The 19,653-nt window shown below is 42.5% G+C and overlaps 1 protein-coding gene across 11 annotated transcripts in view; it reads left to right on the forward strand.

Annotated features, from left to right (window-relative positions):
* Positions 1-19,653, forward strand: part of nrxn3a (neurexin 3a) — a 735,897-nt gene that overhangs the window by 19,535 nt on the left and 696,709 nt on the right. For 2 of the 11 annotated variants that reach the window (XM_049596227.1, XM_049596229.1), the window contains one exon: positions 10,442-10,528. The exons of the other annotated variants lie outside the window; for them this stretch is intronic. The gene's annotated coding sequence lies outside the window, so the exon portion shown is untranslated. The remainder of the gene's footprint in view (positions 1-10,441; positions 10,529-19,653) is intronic. 11 annotated transcript variants of the gene reach the window in all.

Below are 19,653 nucleotides of genomic sequence, written 5' to 3' on the forward strand. Positions count from 1 at the left end.
TGCATTCTGAATTAGCTGGAGAGTTTTTAAAGACTTATCAGAGCTACCTGATAAAAGAGAGTTACAGTAATCCAGCCTAGAGGTAACAAAAGCGTGGACCAATTTTTCTGCATCTTTTTGGGTCAGGATAGGCCTAATTATCGCAATATTACGCAGATGAAAAAATGCAGTCCGTGAGGTTTGTTTTAAATGAGAATTAAAAGACAGATCTTGATCAAATATTACCCCGAGGTTTCTTACGGTAGTGGTAGAGGCCAGAGCAATGCCATCTAGAGAAACTATGTCATCAGATAAAGAGTCTCTGAGTAGTTTGGGGCCAAGAACAATAACTTCAGTTTTGTCTGAATTTAACATCAGGAAATTGGTGCTCATCCAGGTTTTTATGTCTTTAAGGCAGTTATGAAGTTTAGTTAATTGATTACTTTCTTCTGGCTTCATTGATAAATACAACTGTGTATCATCCGCGTAACGATGGAAATTTACAGAGTGATTTCTAATGATGTTATCGAAAGGAAGCATATATAGAGTAAATAGGATTGGTCCAAGTACAGAACCTTGCGGAACTCCAAAACAAACTTTAGTACGTAAGGATGATTCATTATGAACGTGAACAAACTGAAAATGATCAGATAAATAAAATTTTAACCAGCTTAGTGCAGAACCTTTTAGGCCAATTAAGTGTTCCAGTCTCAGTGCGGTGTTTGACACAATTGACCATCAAATTCTGCTACAAAGATCTAATAAAACAAGTACAGAGACGAGTCCTTTGTCTGAAGCAATCAGAAGATCATTTGTAATTTTAACTAGTGCTGTCTCAGTGCTATGATGCACTCTAAATCCTGATTGAAATTCCTCAATAAATTCATGGAGAAAATCACACAGCTGGTCTGCGACTACTTTCTCAAGGATCTTTGAAAGAAAGGTAAGATTAGATATTGGTCTATAGTTGGCTAACACCTCTGGATCCAGGGTGGGCTTTTTTAGGAGAGGTTTAATTACAGCTACCTTAAAAGACTGTGGTACATAGCCTGTTAATAAGGATATATTGATCATATCTCATATATGAGTGTTAACTAAAGGTAAGACTTCCTTAAGTAGCCTAGTTGGGATGGGGTCTAAGAGACATGTTGATGATTTAGATGAAGAAATCACTGCAGTCAGTTCTTGAAGAGAAATCGGGGAGAAGCAATCTAAATATATATTAGGTCTTACAGCTGTGTTTGAGGTTAGATAGGTATTATATGAGGACAGGAGGTCATGAATTTTGCCTCTAATAGTTAGAATTTTGTCATTAAAAAAGCTCATAAAATCATTACTGCTAAGGGCTAAAGGAATACAAGGCTCAATAGAGCTGTGACTCTCAGTCAGCCTGGCTACAGTGCTGAAAAGAAACCTGGGGTTATTCTTGCTTTCTTCTATTAAAGCTGAGTAATAGTTTGCTCTGGCATTGCGGAGGCCCCTCTTATATGTTTTGAGACTGTCTGCCCAGACTAAACGAGATTCTTCCAGTTTGGTTAATCGCCAGTTCCTTTCAGATTTTGGCGATATTTGTTCTAACTTACAGGTTTGCGAGTTATACCAAGCAGCGAACTTTCTTTGCTTTGTTAACTTCTTATTAAGAGGAGCTACAGAGTCAAGTGTTGTTCACAGTAAGCCTACAGCACTAGCGACAAGATGATCAATTCGGGAGAGGTTAAAGTCGGTACGGGAAACCTCTGTTACTGAAGGACATGGTATTAAATTTAACGACAGAGGAATCATTTCCTTAAACTTTGCGACAGCACTATCTGATAAACAACTAGTATAGTAACTGTTGCTGAGTGGCGTGTAATCGAGTAAAAAGAAATCAAAAGTTATTAAATAATGATCTGATAGAGAGGGATTCTGTGGATAGACTGTTAGGTTATCAATTTCAATTCCATACGTCAGAACTAGATCGAGGGTGTGGTTAAAACAATGAGTGGGTTCATGTACACCCTGACAGAAGCCAATGGAGTCTAATAATGAGATAAACGCGATAGCCAGGGAGTTATTATCAATGTTGACATGAATGTTAAAATTGCCTACAATAATAACTTTATCCGATTTAAGAACTAAACTGGATAAAAACTCTGAGAATTCAGATACAAATTCAGAATATGGTCCAGGAGCATGGTACACTATAACAAATAAAAATGGCTGCGAGGTTTTCCAGGTTGGGTGTAAAAGACTAAGAACAAGACTTTCAAATGAATTATAATCTAGTTTAGGTTCAGGGCTGATGAACAGACTAGAGTTTAAAATAGCTGCAACTCCCCCTCCTCGGCCGCTGCCTTGAGGAATGTGGGTGTTATTATGACTGGGAGGAGTGGATTTATTTCGACTAACATATTCATCTTGACACAGCCAGGTTTCAGTGAGACTGAGTAAATCAATATGATTTATTGATATTAATTTGTTTAATTGTTGTTTGTTGCTTTAATTTGTTTAATTTGTTTGTTGCTTTAGATGTTAGAGACCTGATATTTAACAGTCCGCATTTATTTCTCCTGTTTTGTGTTTCTGTCACAGAAGAGGTTTTAATTTTTATGAGGTTGTTATGCACACCTCCTCTTTGTTGCGCAACTGCACTAGAAGCTCAGAGAAGCGTATGGGACTGCGACTCTGAGTCCTGATCTCAACTCTGGGTTGTCACGGTTTTGAATTACTAATAAAATTTGCCAGGTTCCTAGATATGAGAGCAGCTCCATCCAAAGTGGGATGAATGCCGTCTCTCCTAATAAGACCAGGTTTTCCCCAGAAAGTTTGCCAATGATTAACGAAACCCACATCGTTTGCTGGACACCACCTGGACAGCCAGCAATTAAATGATGACATGCGGCTAAACATGTCATCAGTGGTCAGATTTGGAAGGGGTCCGTAGAAAACTTTGGAGTTTGACATAGTTTTTGCGTATTCACACACCGAGGCAATATTAATTTTAGTGACCTCCGACTGACGTAACCGGGTGTCATTGCCGCTGATGTGAATAACGATCTCACCAAATCTACATTTAGCTTTAGCCAGCAGTTTTAAATTTCAATCAGTGTCTCCTGCTCTGGCCCCAGGGATACATTTGACTATGGTCGCTGGTGTTGCTAACTTCACGTTCCTCAGAATAGAGCTGCCCATAACCAGAGTTTTGTCCTCAGCGGGTGTGTCGCTGAGTGTTGGAAACATGAACAGGCTGATGGTGGACCGTGGGCTTCGGCTTGGAGCTACACTTCTCCCGGACAGTTACCCAGCCTCCCGGCTGCATGGGGGTTACCGGAGGACCACCAGCAGAGGCTATGCTGTGTGGCTCCGCACCAGCTACAGGGGGCTGGGTAACTACCGCAGCTACCGAGTGATTTTCCATGGTGCGGAGCTGCGCTTCCAATTCACTGAGCCTTGCCTCCAACGCAGCAAATAAACTACACTTGTTACAATTACCACTGTCGCTAAAGGAGGCAGAGGCATAACTGAACATGTGGCACACCGCACAACAAAGAGCAGAGGGAGAAGCCATCGCTAACTATTAAGCTAATGTAGCTAATAGGGCTAGTAACGTGCAAACAACAGCTAAAAGATAAGCAAGAAAGTTGTTAAAGGAGAAGAGCTATAAGTGCTTAAACAGAACTAGTGTGAGTTAAGACTTGAATTAGATGTTAAGAAACTGAGGTGAGAAAAGCAGAAAGCAGGCTAGTAGAATTCACTAGAGCAGCACAGAGACGCTGTCACAGAAAACACCGGAAATGACACAACACACGTACCGCAATACATCAGCATGTAACTGGAGAAAATAGGATGTGCAGTCTGCTGGTGAAATATATCCAGATCTGCAGATCCTCCAGCACCTCTCTGACAACAGAGAACTACAAGATGGCAGTGTCAAACCTGGCTTCAGATCGGGGGAGGGTTTGTCTGACTGTGTGGTCAGGATAAAAGACAAAGGAAAACAAGCGGGAACGTTGAGTGGCCTCTTTGGGTGTAGCTCTGTTGAAAGCAAATTTATAAATGAATCTATGTGAATGTGATATGTGTTGCAAAGAGTCTGAATTAGTGCAGAGGATGTTTAGTTGCATGCAAGACTCTGTGAAAAGCATTGGGCAAGGCAAAGCAAGGCAAGTTTATTTGTATAGCACATTTCAGCAATGAGGCAATTCAAAGTGCTTTATATAAAGCACACATCAAGTAAAAGCAATAAAGGCAACATAAAAAGACATTAAATACAATCAGAAAGAGTTACATTGGAAATGAAATAGTACAATTAATTAAAAAGAGTTTAATTAGAAAGAATAAAAGCTAAAACAGAATAGGTTGCAGTGCAGTGTGAGATAATAATCAGAAGCCTCAAGTTTGATTTAGTAATAGGCAGCGGCAAACATAAATGTCTTCAGCTCTGATTTAAAAGAATTGAGAGCTGCAGCAGACCTGCAGATTTCTGGGAGTTTGTTTCAGATATGGGCGGCACGGTGGTGTGGTGGTTAGCACTCTTGCCTCACAGCAAGAGGGTTGTCGGTTCGATCCCGGGCATGGGAGCCCTTTTGTGCGGAGTTTGCATGTTCTCCCCGTGTCAGCGTGGGTTCTCTCCGGGCACTCCGGCTTCCTCCCACAGTCCAAAGACATGCAGATTGGGGACTAGGTTAATTGGTAACTCTAAATTGTCCGTAGGTGTGAATGTGAGCGTGAATGGTTGTTAGTCTCTATGTGTCAGCCCTGCGATAGTCTGGCGACCTGTCCAGGGTGTACCCTGCCTCTCGCCCGATGTCAGCTGGGATAGGCTCCAGCCCCCCCGCGACCCTCAAGAGGATGAAGCGGTTAGAAGATGAATGAATGAATGAATGTTCCAGATATGTGGAACAAAAAAACTGAATGCTGCTTCTCCTTGTTTGGCTTTGACTCTGGGGACAGAAAGCAGACCTGTCCCAGACGACCTGAGAGGTCTGGAATATTCTGGATATCATAAATACATTTTGGCCCTAAACCATTCAGTGCTTTATAGACCAACAGCATTTTAAAGTCAATTATTTGACAGACAGGAAGCCAGTGTAAAGATCTGAGAACTGGAGTGATATGATTCACTTTCTTGGTCTTAGTGAGGACTCGAGCAGCAGCGTTCTGAATCAACTGCAGCTGTCTGATGGATTTTTTAGGGAGACCTGTGAAGACATCAGTTACAGTAGTCGAGTCTACTAAAGATAAATGCATGGACAAGTTTTTCTAAATCCTGCTGAGACATCAGTCCAACAGTCTAACATCCAAGAACACAAAATTGAATCCACAAAGTACCTCCATACTGCTTATCCATAGTGATCCAAGTGTGCTGCAGCCGCGACATAAAAAGTTGTTTCGAAAACGTCATATGAACTCTGTTTCTAGCCTCACTGTAGCCTGTAGCGGTGCTCATTATTAATTATTAAATTAATAAAAATATTATGAAGGATAAATTAAAAATAATAATAATAATAATAATAATAATAATGATGATGATGATGATGATGATAATAATAAATGAATTAAAAAAACATATGCATATACACACATATATAAGTAATAGTAATAAAGATAAGAAAATAAAAGCTCAGACACATATGGACAATATGCATAATGCAAAAATCTACATTAGCTGAGATTTCACAAAGCCATAAAGGAGACAATGTTTTACATTAACACCCAGTGTTTTACATTAACCTGAACCAGTACCACCTGTCTGCACCACTGGGCTGTAACTAAATGTATTGGCTCAGAGAAAAAAAAATCTAGCTAGATGCTAATCTGTATTAGTTTCCCTGGAATGTGCCAGGAATGGTTCCCAGATTTCTAAGAAAGTGTCCAAATTATTATTTATCTTGTAAATGAGACGCTCATAAGAGCCTGCTGTGTGTGACAAGACACAGTATTTTTTTATTTGTTCATCTATATCTGATTGTAAGGGGGGTTTTGACTCAAATTTGCTGACTCCATATAAGCAGTCTCTAAGCTGGAAGTATCTCAAAAGATTTCAAGATGTTTCCTTGGTAGAGACACCCAGTGCTACTAACACCCCTGTTGTGCCAGTCTTTCCAGTAGAATGGCTTCCCCTCTATCCTCAATAAAGGGTTGTTCCAGAGAGATGCGGAATTAGTTAAGAAGGCAGAGGAGTTTTCTCTTTTGTGTATCTTATGCCATATGGTTTTGGTATACAACATGATTGGATTGTCTATCTGGGAACTCTGGCTCAGGTAGTCGGCTGCATTAAATGGTTTATTCAACTCCTGCTAAATCTGAACCCACAGTGGTCTATTGTTACTTTCCAACCTGAGTGAGCATATTTGAGCCATTAGAAAAGCCTCTTGATAAAATTGCATGTTGGGGAGCCTAAGACCCCCATTACACGCTGTGGCCTGTAATCTACCAAGTCTCATTCTAGCTCTTTTCCCTGCCCATATAAATTCTGAGAACATCTTATCAATAGACTTAAAAATACTTAAACCACCATTTTTATAATTTGGACCCGGCCCCACAAGGAGATTAAAATATTATCCCAGCCCTTGAAGAGCAGCTGAATCTTCTTCAACAAAGTTTCAAAATTATCCTTGATCATGTTGACCAGTCCAGGGTTAAGTAAAATGCCTAAATATTTCAAATTTTTGTGGATCCATTGGAATCTCCATTCCTGAAGATCTTTTTTTTGCAATGTTTTGATAGAGGCATTACCTCCAATTTTCTCCAATTCACCTTATATCCCGAGATTTCAGAGAATTTGTTGACAGTATCAAGTAGCGGGGGAACAGAATCTTGGGCATGTGATATTAGGACCAATATGTCGTCAGCAAAAATTAGGAGTTTGTGCTCCTGATGCCCCAATCTCACTCCTTTTATAGCCTTATGATCTCTAATTGCCTCCACCAATGGTTAGAGGGTTATGATGAACAATAGCGGGGAGAGGGGGCAGCCCTGCTTTGTCCCCCTACTGACCTGAAAAGGGGCTGACCTCAGACCATTGGTAGTCACCATCGACTTGGGATGTTTATATATAAGTTTGATAATGTCCCTGAACCAATGTTTATATATAAGATTGATAATGTCCCTGAACCAATAACCAAAGCCAAATGTTTTAAGAGTGTAGTTCAAATAGTCCCAGCCAACTCGGTCAAACGCCTTTTTGGCGTCGAGGGACAAGGCCGCGACCAAGAATGGGAGATCTTTGGCATTCCACATTATATGTAAAAGGCGTCTAAGGCTATCGGATGATTTGCGACCTTTTACAAATCCTACTTGGTCCGGGTGAATAATAGATTTTATAATGCAGTTGACTCTTATCGCCAGTAATTTTGTGAGCAATTTTCCATTGCAGCACAGAAGTGAAATGGGGCAGTAGCTCCGCATTCCTGTGGGTCTTTCCCCTTTTTCAGAATTACTGAAATAACTGCCTCTGTCATTGAAGGTGGGAGCTCGTTTTCCTCAATGGCTGCTGTAAAGGTCTTGAGTAGTTCAGGGGCGAGTTGTTCAGCGAATGCATTATAAAATTCGCAGGGTAATCCATCGACACCCGGGGTTTTGCCATTTAGTAATGTCTTAACTGTGTCCTGTAGTTCTTTAATTGTCATTGGTCGGTCCAGCCATTGCATGTCCTCTTCAGAAATTTTAGGTAAATTCAAATGTTCAAAAAAAACTTTAGTTTTATCCGTATCTAGTTCTCCATCTGAGGAGTACAATTCTTCGTAAAAATTTTAAAGGTTAGGTTGATCTCCCTCTGAGTGGTGACAAGTCTGCCCATTTTGTCTTTGACCCCTGCAATCTGACAAGAGGCTTCTCTGGCCTTTATCTGGCTAGCCAAGAGTTTCCCAGCTTTATCACCTGACTCATACCATTTTTGCTTGAGTCTAAAGAGAGAATATTCAGCCTTTTTGGAAAATATTTTATTAAGCTCATATTTAGCTCTGACTAAGTCTGAGAGGCAGGAATCAGTGGGTTTAGTCCAAAATTGTTTCTCCAATCTTTTGATTTCTTCCTCATATCTATGGGTATTTTCCTGATCAAGCTTCTCTAAGATGGCAGATTTCTGAATCAGAACCCCCCTCATGTAAGCTTTGAAGGCATCCCAAACATAGATTTGTTTAGTACTGTCTTTATTAGTCTCAAAGAACATATTAATCTGATTTTTGAGGTCCTCACATGTCATTTTGTCCTGTGGAATACTAGTGTTCATTCGCCATGTTTTAGTTATTTCAGTCTTGCTTCCTGTTGTGACCACAAGATCCAAGATCTCTGTCAGATCAAGATCTGTATTAGCGATTAAGGAATGTGTAATTAAGAAATAATCAATACGGGAGTAAACGGAATGTCTGTTGGAGAAAAACGTATAATCTCGAGCAGTTGGGTTAAGTAACCTCCATATATCATGCCAGCCATTTTGTTTACAAAGCGAGTTGATTGCATTCACAGTTTTGCAGGGTCTAGATAATCTGGGTTTGGATTTGTCTAAGAAAGCGTCAAAAGGTTGATTAAAATCGCCTCCTAGTATGACTGGGAAGTCTCCAAAATCCAGAAGAATTTTTTTTATGTTGAGAAAGAAGTCTGGGTCTTCTTCATTTGGAGCGTATATATATTCCCTAATATCATCATTTGGCTGGAAAGATTAACCAGAAGTACTAGGATGCGCCCCTCGCTGTCTCTAAATTCTCTTTCCACCCTTACATCTATACTTTTGGAAAATAATATAGACACCCCCTTTGTTTTTTGTTATAGCAATTATGATAAGAGCAACTTATCCATCTACCACGTAGTCCAGCTGTATCTCTCTCTAGCAAATGAGTCTCTTGAAGCATAATCACATCTGACTGTTTTTGTTTTAAATAATCCAGTGTCTTGTGTCTCTCTTTATAGGACCCTAGCCCGTTTACATTCCAGGAGGTAAACTTTATTATCTTATTATCCATATGATAAGTATGTAATATCTAGCCAGTGATTTAATGTCCTCCCCAGCAAACCCAACAGAACGTAGCATCCCTCCTCCCCAGAGTCCCCTCCCATAACATTGAGCCAAAAGCTCTAAACCCCCCCATATTACCTTCATCTGTGTGAAGTGGTTTGCGATCCACCAGGAGCCACCACTCCAATGGTAGCTATATAATTAACAAAAATCCAGTCAAAAATGAGAACAAAAATCAGCCCTGATCACTAGAGCTGTAATAGTCTATTATTGTCAAAGCAGTGCATTAACTGCTCCCCGAGTGACATACCAAAGAAAATAGGACAGAGAAATACATACATATATACATATATATATATATATATATATGTATATATGTATATATGTATATATATATACATATATATATATATATATATATATGTATATATATATACATATATATATACATACATATGTATACATATGTTGCTCTATAATCAAATGTCAAAAAAAGTGTCATAAGGCACTGAGACTGTAGTTCATCCAATAACAGGTAAAAAGTAGCACGCACATACCCAAAAAAATTTTTATGCTAGGTGCTGGACCAAAAGGTAAGTATGAAATAAAAAGATGAAGTCCGCACACCAGAAGCTGCTCCTTGCACAATTTATTCATGCATTGTAGTTGTAATTGTCTGATGAAGGGCAGGGGCCCGAAACGTCACAACTACAATGCATGAATAAATTGTGCAAGGAGCAGCTTCTGGTGTGCGGACTTCATCACTGAGACTGTAGTTACCATATTTCTTCCTCTCAAAGTAAAGCATTAAGGCCCTAGATAAAGTAGAAAAATTAAGTACTCTATACACAAAACAAGAAGGCATCACAGAACACTAAAACTATTATTTTTCCAGTATTATCAAAGTATGACATTAATTACTTGTCAATTTAAATCCCAAATAAAAGTAAAGAGAGAGCAATTGCTCTGTAGACAAACCTCAAAAAAGTATCACAACGCCTGAGTGACTGTCTATTGTTATCAAAAGGTTTTGAGTATTAGTCAAATAGAGTCCCAAGTGAGACAAGAGAGAAAAGAGAGGGATCGCTTACAAACAAGGGCGGCGTGCGTCAATCCGCATGGAATAAATGGCACTAAATCCTCAACAGAGTCTGAAGTGAGTGTTTTGAACAAAAGAAGGAGCAATCATTCCACAGAAAAGAGTGGCGCACGTCATTATGCATTATATGGCATTGAATGCTCATCAGATAAAGACCCAACTGAGATATGAGTCTACAGTCACATTAAACCCAAATACTCACGTCCGTGTTGACACATTAAACCCAAGTATTTACACCCATGTTGCATCCAAGAGCGTCAGACAGCCCTCAGTATCCTGCGTTTTACTCCGCTTCCTCGGCTGAGTGCTGTGTTGAAATGTAGTGCCTCGTCTCTTCTGCGTCCTTGAACCGGCGCTGTGTTCTGTTAATCGTCACCCAAAATACAGTGGGATACTGTAGGGAGTAACGCCATCCTTTCTTCATGCAGATGTGGCGGACTTCTGTGAACTTGTTCGTCTTATCCTGTACCTCTTTGGAAAAGTCCGGGAAAATTTCCACCTTTGACCCATTCCAGGTAAATGTTCCAACTTCTCGTGCCCAGGCGCACACTTTCTCTTGATCAGTATAGCGCAAGAATTTCACCAGGATATGCCGGGGCTGCTGTGTGGGGATTTCCTTGCCTTGTTGGCTCATTAGCATCCTGTGGGCTCTCTCAATCTCCAATGCCTCTGCCACACCAAGCGTCTCCTTAAATAGACTACGCAGCATTTCTTTAACCGTGTCCACCACACCCGATCCGTTTTCTTGGTACTGTAGCCTTTCGCCGAGCCTTGAAATGGTGTCTGTCATATTGGCCACTGTGTTGTTCAGTTTGACGTTATCGTCTTCCAGCTGGGAAATTCGCTGTTCAGTCTCCTTGGTTCTGCTGTTGAGCGTGGCCACGTCGGCCTTGACTGAATCAACCAAGCCCTTAATGGCAGCCACTTCCCCAGTGACTTTCTCAATTTTCATTTCAAGGTTATGATTCATGTTGCGAATTCATCTCCATGTTGAGAGCTAGCAGCCAGGCTGCTAGCCATAGCTGTAGCAGAGCTAGCATGTTCGGGTGAGCTCGACATTTTGGTCTTCATTGTGGATTTTGAGGGTCGCTGTTGGTTTCTCAGTTGCCTATTCATGTGTTCTCATCTCCCGGGCTGTGTTTCAGCGGTCAAAATATATATACTGACTGGCAATATTAACGTTTTAGCCTCTTGGAGCAGCAGCGTTGTGAAAAGCTGCTACCCTTGCTGCATCGTCACCAGAAGTTTGTCGTCTCTGTCCTTTAAGTAGGATTCAAACCAGTTTAGTACTGTTCCGGAGAGTCCCACCCCAGTTCTTCAGTCAGTCTAGTAATATGGTGTGGTTGACTGTGTTGAATGCTGCACTGCACTAACACTAAAACTGAAATTCTGCCACTGTCTGTGTTTAAGCAGATGTCACTGAAGACCTTAACAAGAGCAGTCTCAGTGCTGTGGTGTGGTCGAAATCCTGACTGGAAGACGTCAAAACAGTTGTTTAGCTGTTGAAAAGCAGCTTTTTCACTGATTTTACTTCGAAACGGGAGGTTTGATATGGGCCTATAATTCTTCATTATAATAAAGCTGAATTTAGTGTGTTAAAAACATTATCTGCAGATAATGCAATATTTTGTGATAGGCTGATGAGGAATGGATGCTAAATTTGATAAGTTTGTAGTTGGGTGCTTCCTGCTTTCTAGCAAATTCATTCTTTTTCTATTAGCTATCAAGACAAGAATTGAGGAAGTTACCACACTGGGCCCCAGGTTGTCCTGGGAAGAGTCATGAGTGTCATTAGCCTTGCAGCCTGGACCCAGCAGATATCAGTAAGAGCTTGTTGTATTTTGTAAACAGTTAGCTGGATGTGCTCTTATCAGGCTGGAGAGACAGAGGATGTTTCTGATGCTGTCGAGGAGTGAGGGGTAGGGCTGGATGTCGTTGTGTAGGGGGGGGTTGTGGCCAGGTGATATTGTGGAGGAGGAGGTGGGGCCTAGTGCCGTTTGGAGGATTTTGGAGGGGGTGGCATCTGGTGCTGTTTGGGGGATTTTCTGTGGTTTGGAGGGTTTGGGGGAGGAAGGCTGGTTGGGATTAGGGCAGGGGAAGAGGCTTTGGGTAAGCTTGATCCCAGCACTCTCCCATTCTCTCAGTTGAGCAGGACAATCTAAGTGGGGGGAGGAGGGAGAGAGGGTGTCCAGAGAAGAGGGTGATGTGGGTGGAGTTTGGGGGTAGAATGGGGTGGGTCCTCGGAGGCGAATGTTGGTCAAGGGAGTGGAGACTCCTCCTCTTGGCTTGAGTGTCTCCCATCAAAGCTCTCCTTAGGCGGGGGCCGAGGCAGCTCTCCTTCAAGGTTTCTGACATGTTGTGTTGTCTCTTCCTCCTGTTTTGATTCCTCTTGTCTCTTGTCCTTGGCAGAGAAGTAAAATAGGTTGGAAGTGAACAATTTTACTCCTGACTTGTTGAGGCAAAGTCCATCTGCCTTAAAAAAAAGTGTCTGTGGTCCCAGAAAAAGTTAAAATTGTCGATAAAATGCACTTAATGTCCGTTACATGCAACCAAAAGCCATTTGTTCAGTGCCAACAATCTGCTGAATCTCTCATCACCTCTTCTGACTTGTGATAGAGGGCCACTGATAAACACCTCCGCATTCAGAGAGCTGACCGTGTTCAACACTCACTGAAGTCACGTTTCAGCATTTCAGAGTGTTGTTTTACAACAGGATCGCTGTCAATGGTGGGATGTGCAGCCGTGAGATGCATAATTTTTTTTATTTAGTTTTTTTATGCAAACTAACATCACTTAGCTTTGGCAAAGCCAACTAACCAATAACCTAACTGCAAACAATCACAACAGTGACTCAACAAACAGCATTAAATCACATTTGACCAAGTTAAACAGTCTTGCTTAGCCTGTACAACTGTAATAATGCTATGCCCAGTTGTTACATTACCAATCCTTGAATGGATGGAAGAGTAGCTTCGTGGTGTGCTCCTTTTGTTAGCAGGCAGAGGAAGGCTGGAAAGAGCTGTGGTTCCAGAAGCAGTCTTTGTGTTGTGTCCTTGTTCTGGAGGTGCAGATACGATGAAGCCACTCGCCCGGGGTCCTTGCAGAGTTAGACATTGGGGTACTAACTCAACTTGGTTCTCCTTATTGCTAGAAAGTTAGTTGCAAACCTTGTGTTTGGCACACTAATTTCTCTCATTTTAGGTTTGCTCCTACTGTGAGCGAGGGCAAGTTGTGGACCAGGAGAAAGAGAGTCTGTAAGCAATTGCCCCCCTTCGGTGGTTTAGGGGTCTAGCTGGTCAGCAGCTCCGCAGGGAAGAGGAAGACTGTGTGAGAGAGCACAACTTTCCCTTCAGTTTGCCTGGTGACCTCACAGAGTCAAATCAAGTTTGTCGACTGGTCTCTCCCTTGGTTGTGACCATGAAGCATCCCGTGGACATAAGGGCCACATAACTGTTCCTTGTTTGAAGAACAAAGAACATAAGTTCTACACCCCCCCCCCCCCCCCCCCCCGTTAAAGGGGTTTTTTTGGGGGAGTTTTTCCTTATCCGCTGTGAGGGTCCTAAGGACAGAGGGGTGTCATATGGTGTAAAGCCCTGTGAGGCAAATTGTGATTTGTGATATTGGGCTTGATAAATAAAACTGATTGATTGATTGATTGATTGATTGATCTTACCATTTCAGATGGCAAGTCTTCTAGGGGACATGTTCAGTTTTAACAAATGACAAATCATCTGTGGCCCAGTGAATCCCAACAATGGCTCAATTCTTCCACCAGATAGTCACTCAAAGTCACCAGCCTTTCATTATCAACTAATGTGGCGCAGTCCTCTTAAGCACAATATCATCAACAGACACTTGCCAAACAATCTGTGATTCAACCTAACTCAACGGGACTTTTGGTTGCAGCCACATATGGCATACCCAAACTTTTTGCCTTACTTTTGGGCTGGGAAGGAAAATGACTGTCTAATTGAAGATGGCCTTTCATAATCTACTTGGTAAGAAGTCACATCTCTCGTATACCAATATCAACTCCATCTGAACCATCTCACACACCCAAGTGCTTATAAGATAGCCAGAGTTTACATCTATGTTAATCAGCCATATTCCACACCTCATCAGCTGATCTAAAGTGAGAGAAGCAGCATCCTCAATGCCCCTCTGGTTAAGGTAGGAGATGCTGAAGCTTTTGCGAAATTCTGTCTATTCATATTCTGATTCTTCTTCTTTTGGCTGTTCCCTTTAGGGGTTGCCACAGCGAATCATCTGCCTCCATGTAACCCTATCCTCTGCATCCTCTTCTTTCACACCAACTGACTTCATGTCCTCTTTCACTACATCCATAAATCTCCTCTTTGGTCTTCCTCTTGGCCTTTTGCCTGGCAGTTCCTACCCCAGCATCCTTCTACCGATATATTCACTATCCCTGCTCTGAACATGTCCAAACCATCTCAGTCTTGCTCTCTCTGACTTTATCTCCAAAACATCTAACATTAGCTGTCCCTCTGATGTACTCATTCCTGATCCTATCCATCCTTGTCACTCCCAGAGAGAACCTCAACATCTTCATCTTTGCTACCTCCAGCTCTGCCTCCTGTGTTTTCCTCAGTGTCACTGTCTCTAAACCAAACAACATTGCTGGTCTCACCACCGTGTTGTACATCTTTCCTTTTAATCTTGCTGGTACTCTTCTATCACACATCACACCTGACACTTTTCTCCACCCGTTCCCACCTGCTTGCACACATTTCTTCACCTCTTTTCCACACTCCATTGCTCTGGACTGTTAACCCTAAGTACTTAAAATCCTTCACCTTCTTTATTTCTACTGCCTGTAACCTCACTGTTCCACTTGGGTCCTTCTCATTCACACACTTGTATTCTGTCTTGCTATGGCTAACCTTCATTCCTCTCCTTTCCAGGGCATACCTCCATCTCTCTAGATTTTCCTCTACCTACTCCCTGCTCCCACTACAGATCACAATGTCATCTGCAAACATCATTGTCCATGGAGATTCCTGTCTAACCTCATCTGTCAACTTGTCCATCACCATAGGAAACAAGAAGGGGCTCAGAGCTGATGCAGTTCCACTTCCACCTTAAACTCCTCTGTCACACCTGCAGCACACCTTGCCTCTGTCCAACAGCTCTGTCATACATTCCCTGCACCACTCTAACATACTTCTCTGCCATTCCAGACTTCTTCATACAGTATCACAGCTTCTCTGTACTTCTCCATCAACATCCTCAAAGCAAATACTGCATGTGTAGTACATTTTCTTGGCATGAAACCATACTACTGCTCACAGATGCTCACTTTTGCTCTTAGTCTAGCTTCCACTACTCTTTCCCATAGCTTCATTGTATGGCTCATTCCTCTGTAGTTGCCACAACTCTTCACCCTTGTTCATAAAAATCAGCACCAACATACTTCTTTTCCATTCCTCAGGCATCCTCTCACTCTCTAAGACCTTGCTGAAAAACCTAGTCAAAAACTCTGCTGCCACCTCTCCTTGGCACTTCCATACCTCCTCAGGATATCATCAGGACCGACTGCCTTTCCACTCTTCATCCTCTTCATTGCCCTCCTCTTTTCATCCTTACTAATCTTTCCTGCTCCACAATGGTCGCCTCTTCTACTCTTTGTTCTCTCTCATTTTCCTCATTCATCAACTCTTCAAAGTACTCTTTCCATCTTCCCATCACACTTGTGTCACCTGTGAATTAGGCTTGTGCCGATTTCTGGTTTAACCGGTTCAGTCCGGTTTAAGAGTTCCACCCGGTTTAGTTCATGTTAACCGAGAAGAAAAAAAAAAAAAAAAGAAGAAGAAGCTTTTCACATCAGCGGCGTGTCAAGGGACTATATTCAACTTATCTTAATAAGGTTTATGTTAGTTTATAAATGAAGTTAAGGAGCCTACAAGTCTTTTGTTTAGTTTGTCTCATAGGCTTTGGAGGACTCTGCAGCTCCCCTCCACTCAGCTGTCTGCTGCTGCTGCGAGAGATCAAATTTCATTGGGGGTGGGGAAAAGTGCAAGGGAGTTAGCAGTCATTCAGTTTGTTGCCCTAGTAACCCGTTTCCACTGAAGAAGTTCCTGGTATTATTTGGGGGGCTGGAACTACTACAGGAACGTCCTCTCGCTCGGCCCTCTCATCCGCCATGTCTCCACTGAGAGAGCGGAGTCGGAGGAAGGTTCCTTGGTGTCCTTCTGCGTCTTCTTCTTCTTATGTAACCTTGTGTGTATTGGCGGTTAATAGAGCATTACCGCCACCTAGTGGATTGGAAGCACATTACACCTATAATGGGCTTTTATTGGGAAAAAATGTTCAAATGCAACCCCCAGTGGTAAAATTAGGTAATATAATTCAGTATGTCGGTTCGTTTAGATATTTGGCTTTAAATCAAACGGGTTGGAAAATTTTCAAACCGGCACAAGCCTACTGTGAATACATTTCCATCTCTATCCTTAATCACCTTAACCTGCTGCATGTCCTTCCCATCCCTATCTCTCTGCCTCGCCAACCTGTATAAATCAGTCTCTCCCTACTTCCTGTGTTCCTATCCCGGATACAAAACCCGCCCATCACTTCCTCATCACCTCTGTTCCCTGCCCCAACATGTCCATTGAAGTCTGCACCAATCACTGTTCTCTCACCTCTAGGAATATTCTGCATCACTTCATCTAACTCACTCCAGAATTTATCCTTCTCTTCTAAGTCACATCCTACCTGTGAGGCATAACCACTAACAACACTGAACATCACACCTTCAGTTTCTAGCATCAGACTCATCACCCAATCTGACACTCTTTTCACCTCCAGAACATTCCTAACAAACTTCTCCTTCAGGATAACCCCTACTCCATTTCTCTTCCCATCCACACCATGATAAAACAGCTTGAACCCTGCTCCTAAAGTTCTAGCCTTACGACCTTTCCACCTGGTCTCCTGAACACACAGTATATCCACCTACCTCCTCTGCTTCATGTCAGCCAAATCTCTAACTTTCCCTGTCATAATCCCAACATTCAAAGAAACTCAGTTCTCTCTGCCTACGGACACGCCTTACTCCTCTCCTTTTTCGACTAACAGTAGTCCAATTACTGCCGGCACTCCGTAGGTCAACAGCACCAATGGCAGTTCTTGTTAACCTGGGCCTTGACCAATCTGTTATGGAAGTCATATTGGTGATTCGCATGTTTGATTTGGCATAGGTTTTACGTCGGATGCCCTTCCTGACACAACCCCCTGCATTTATCTGGGCTTGGGACCGGCCCAATGAGAACATTGGCTTGTGCCCCTTGGGGCTACATTTTATTCATATTCTGATTGGGTTACTTAAATCTTAGGGAGACAATGGGTACGCGATGAGATGTGGGTCACTTGTATAGATTCATCAGCAAACTGCCTGTCAGTTATCACGATTCCTTTGTGGAACATTTTCTACAAAGAGGCATCATACAGGATGGAGTGGAACAGGGTTCCACCCTGCAAGACCTCTTTACTTTCTTGTTTTTTCCTGCTAAAAGCTACAGAAAGTAGATCCTGGATACTTATAAAGCACTGGGACCTTAATTTGTGAGAGATACAGAGGACTACTACCATATTTTCACCACTTTTTCACAACTTTAGTACTGTGTGAGCAGGGCTGAGGCACAGTGCAAGCCTGAGTGGAGCCGACTTGTGAAGCAACCTGTAGCAACTTAGCTTGATTTGCTAAGCTAATGGCTACATCCAGCCCCCCCGATGAAAACCAGCAACTTGTTATCAAAAACAGTATCATTGCCAACCTCAAGGAAGACATCCGAAGGCTGTCAGCAGAACTCAATTCCCAATCTGAGCTGCTGACAAACACCCTGGACGTGGCTCACGAGCAGTCTCTACAGATCGCCTCGTTAAAAGCTGCTCTTCAGGACACAGCAGCCTGGGATCCTACCTCCTCTCCTCCGCAGCCCAGCAGTTCAACGCCCCGTCTTAAGCCGCAATGGTTGGAGGTGGTGTTACGGAGCAAAAAAAGGACTTCGCTCAGCGTCGGTCTCTCATCCCAACTCAGCCTTTCCAACAGATTTAAGCCTCTGTCATCGCGGGTCGAAGCGCCGGACTCTGATGAGCTCAAGGATGATGCAGCCCGTCCCACGTCTCCCAATCCGGGAGTCATCCTCTGCCGGCAGCTCCCCTCCCGGCTAACAGCTGGCAGCCTCCGGTCCTCGTGGACAGCTCTGTGTCCCCCCTCGCACACACCACGGAAACAGAGCAGCAACAGAGGAAACAGAGTCGCTTAACTCATAAAGGTGAGACTATGAAACTGAGCAATAACAAAATTAACGGGTCACAAGCCAGTGCCAGGCCAAGAGCCAGAGAGCATCCTGCCAAAAACAAAGCTAAGAGGATAGACACCATTCTGATTGGGGATTTTATAACGAGGCAGGTGGAAATGGCCAGGACTGAAAATCTAACTGTGAATAACACATCAGTCAGAGAGGTGGCAGCTATGCTACCAGACATTATGTCTACACGGCCACATACTAAGAAGATTGTTATTCATGCTGGCTCATCTGACATCCTCACGAATAAATCTGGGTCTGAGACCCTAAAGAAAGACTTTTTGTTTTTATTGGAAACACTTAAAAAACTTCACTCAGGAGTGTCTTTCATCTCTGAACCTATCCCAATACTCGGCAGAGGTTGCGAGTCCTTCAGCAGACTCCATGGCTTAAGCACCTGGCTGTCATCAGCCTGCCTCGAGCAACAGGTTGGATTTATTGACAATTTTAATATTTTTTGGAACATAAAAAGTCGCTTCATGTCAGACGGGATTCACCCAAACAGCCTTGGCTCCAGACATCTTGGCTGCAACATACGTCACATCATCGAGTCATCTTATCAGAACATATATGCACTGATAAGCAGGAAGGTCAGCACACAGGGAGCAGACAGACAGTTACTGCTCCAAAAACAACAACCGCCTCCCATGATGATGACGTCACGGTCTGTGACTCTGTCCTCCACATTACAAGAAACCTGCAGAGATTGTCTCTGTCCCAGCAAGAATGTCAAGAAAAGAAGAGATAGGACAGTCACCATGCCGCCAAATTGCTGTCTATTGTGTGCATGTATTTTGACTGTGTTGTTTTAGTGGGAGATTTTAACATTCATGTTGATAATCTTACAGATGGGTGTGCTAAGGAACTGTTAAATATTCTGGATAACTTTGGGCTTTCTCAGCATGTCACAGAACCAACACATAACAGAGGACACATTTTTGATCTAATTATTTCCAAAGGTCTTAATATCTCTGAGGTTGTGGTGAACGATGTTGCTTTATCTGACCATTACTGTGTTTCATTCAAAATGACCACCCTTGCTAATCCTATGAAAAGTGAAGCAGAGGTGATCAGAAAGCGTTATATAAATGATAACATCTGTGCATTATTTACCCTGGGTTTTACACCATCACAAACCCTGCCCTCAGCTCTAGTTGATGACCTTGTAAGCAGTTTTAGTTCCAGTATTATGACTGTTATTGATTCTGTCGCCCCAATTAAGACCAAAGTTATGTCAGGTAGGAAAAAGGCACCCTGGAGAAATGCCATACTGGTTAAAGAATACAAAAGAGTATGTAGACAAGCTGAATGCAGGT

Source organism: Epinephelus fuscoguttatus, linkage group LG14 (assembly GCF_011397635.1).
Source record: "Epinephelus fuscoguttatus linkage group LG14, E.fuscoguttatus.final_Chr_v1".
NCBI classification, from domain to species: Eukaryota; Metazoa; Chordata; class Actinopteri; order Perciformes; family Serranidae; genus Epinephelus; species Epinephelus fuscoguttatus.